Here is a 3,311-nt window from a genome sequence, read left to right as displayed (position 1 = left end):
CTATCTGGTTTTCTCCTGCTGGCTTCTAAATGTTTTGGAGTCATTTTCACTCAGAAACAGGGGAGTCCTTGAAGTCTGCATGGCCAACAGTGACTTCACTCAACTGTGGGCCAAAGACAATTGGAGAAACATGTTTAAGAGCATGGGTTAAACACGCTTGAAAGATGTGAATTGTCCTCTGATAAAGTTCTGGTTTCTGAGTTGTTTCCCCTGAACCCTCTGCTCCTGCCATCACAGCAGGGCTTCCTGGCACATGCAGAGACATGGAAAAAACAAAAGCCGAGTCAAGTGGGTCACTTGGCTTTAGGGGAGAGTGGAAGACAGTGCAAAGACTTCCTCTCCCTGCAGAAGCCTCCATCCTGCTCCCTGTAGACCTTTGGCTGGAAGAGTTGCTAACACTCGGCTTGACACAGAGCAGAGAAGGAGACTCAAGCAAACCTCAAGCACAGACCCACATCACCATCATCAAAAAACCAGTGTCACAAGAAAGGAAGAAGTTACTCCAGTGGGCTTGGAAGAAAATCCCTGCTATTTTTATCTAATTTCTGGCTGTTTGAGAAAAGACACGACTCTTTTTAGTTCTGTGTTGGAGATATCTGGGCCAGTTGCTCCAGGATTTCTTAATAGTCCTTGGAAAGACACGGACATTTTTAGAGCCCCATGATCTCACACTACAGTACAGCTTGTCAGAAGAGAGGACAGGGTTGAATAAAGGTTTCCAAAATACACTCCCAATAAACAATATATGCACAGAAACCATCATATTCTCCCAGCTTGTCCTGGTACACCTGACACGACAAACAACAGCTTTTCTCTGCCCTGAATATACTGCACCCTATGCCACATTGACCTCAGTCAATGCCTGGTGCATCAGCCCCTTGTAGAAGCAATGCTGCAAAGATTAACCAGAGGCTGAATTTGGACCCCAGCTAAACCGAAGCTGAAATATCAATGAGCAAAAAAGCACCAGACAGGTTTTGCAGCCAGACACCAGCACCACGGGCTGCCCTGTCTCACAGTAATCCCCTGGGCGCCTGACACAACACTGTGTGAAATGCTATCAGCAACTTATTTTAGGTGGCTGTATGTCAGAAACCCTCAGCTGAAATAAATCCCTTGGCTTGTTCCAATGCAACTTTTTTTTTTTTAGAAAAGAATTTATATAAATGATCTTTCATGAAAGAAAAATATTGTTGTGAGCCTGTGCAATATTTCACCATGATTTTACAAAGCAAAAATGGTCTTCATGGTGGAATATAAGAAGCAAGACATCAGCCTGAATAACAGTCATATCTACATTTTGCTGTCCTCATCACCAACGATCAGAATCTCCAGGTGATATCTGGGAGCCATGCACCAACTGGCATCTACCCAAAGAAAAAATACAATGGCAACTATGTAAGATGTTAATTCTTTAAAAAAAGTCAGTAATAGGAGTTCTTTGAGCTTTAAAAACAGTTCTTCAAATGCTTGCTTACAACATTTTACAATACTTACACCTTATTTTCTCAGTGCTTCAGCTCTCTGCTAACTCTATACTGTGAGAATGAAGATTTGGTTAAAGTCTAGATATTGTGCCAGCACTCTGGCATGTCTGGACTCTCAAGAATCCTTTGCTGCGGAAATAAGAAGGAAATTAAACCACTGGAAAAATAAGAAAAGGATGTTAGGTTGCTATGGAGCCTGATTAAATTTGGAGGTAAGGTTTAACTTGCTGCTTAATTTACATCATTTGGAGGCAAGATTTAACTTGACACTTAATTCACACTATTATGCAGTGAATACAGCAGGAGATTGAAGGGCCCTGGGCTGCTGCTTGGTGCTCAGCCATGCCCTGGGGTCCTCTCTGAAATGGCCCATACACAGAAATCCTCTCCTCAAGATACAGAGCAGGCATCGCCAGCTTCCAGGCAGCTCTGGCCACCCAAACCTTAAACATCTTTCTGCAGGTTTCGCAGTCCTCTAATGTAATTTTTAAGAGTAGTGTCACTTCAATGGGTATAAAATTTAGCCATTTAGGTCAGACTGTTGCAAACAGTTCCCTGAGCCAGTGCTGTTACACTGCAGCCTATTTGTGGTATATTACAATGTTATATATATAGCAATGAACAGCCTTCTCTGAGATGGTCTCTTTTACAAACTAAACAGTGTTTGTAACCAATCAAGCATGCCTCAAACAGCCTCAAGAACAGTCATCAGAAAGAAAGCAGGTTTAAATTTGTTTTTTCTGCTGTTTTTACTATTCAAGTACAAACCAGTATCATGCACTACAGCAGTACTACTACTACTCTTCCATGAAGTCTGTGACCCAGAGGTTTTGTCATAAACTCTCTGATAATGAGCTGGTGTTATAACACTGCAAGTCAGTCAGTCAAAGGACCCCTGAGGTAAACTGTAAGCCTTTTCACTACTCATCTGCTCTTTATTAGCAGTAAGTAAAATCAGTAATCGGATAGCAAGTGCCTTCAAAGTACAAACTGCTGTAAGGAATTAAAAGTCATAACAACACAAGCAGTTTCACACTTAAAGGCAAGACCACTTTTGTCAAATATCACCTTGCTCATTAATGAAAATTTTTTAAAACTAAATCCATGTTTTCAACTGGTACTTCAATGACAACAAAAATTCAAGTTCTGGTCAGCTGAACTTCCTGACCATAGTCGCAATTTTACCCATACAGCAGTCTTTTATTTCTAACCACACAAGAAGATTCTGACCAAGAATTCCAGAGGACAGAGTTCACACGATAACTGCTAAGGAGACCCATGATAACAGAACAGCACATTTACCCCCATGATTTTTTATATTGCAATTGAGTATTGCAAGAAGTTACAAATTGGATGTCTAGAGTATCCTAAATATGGGCACAACAGAGCCCCTCTGCAAGTTCTGCTGCTGTAGTTTCAAATCGGACACATCTGTGAGAAGATGGTACCCATTTACTTCAAAACTGTAGTTTCTCAGTTCATCTGTGGGTTGTTTTTTTTTTTTAAACACCCAAATCCTTCTATTTGATTTCTGAAGTGTCCCAGTACCATCCACCTCCCCTTCCCTTTCCACCCCATCAATATGTAAGGCTTCCAAAATATCGACCCCTGGCCCTGCCAGCAAGTCCCTGCATTACCAAATTGTGCTACTTCCCCTCCTCAGAGCTCAGGTTTTGGTCCAGGAAATGGTAGTAAATAGCAATCCTCCTTCTATCAGAGAAGTGCTGCAAGGAAGGGGGCTAACCACCAATTTGAAGCATGCACGTACTTAGCTGGAATATTACTCCACATTCAAAGCTTCCTCTGTTCCAAAACAGACGCCTT

Source organism: Mesitornis unicolor, unplaced genomic scaffold (assembly GCF_000695765.1).
Source record: "Mesitornis unicolor isolate BGI_N332 unplaced genomic scaffold, ASM69576v1 scaffold49749, whole genome shotgun sequence".
Classification (NCBI taxonomy): Eukaryota; Metazoa; Chordata; class Aves; order Mesitornithiformes; family Mesitornithidae; genus Mesitornis; species Mesitornis unicolor.
Note: the sequence above shows the minus strand (reverse complement) of the source record.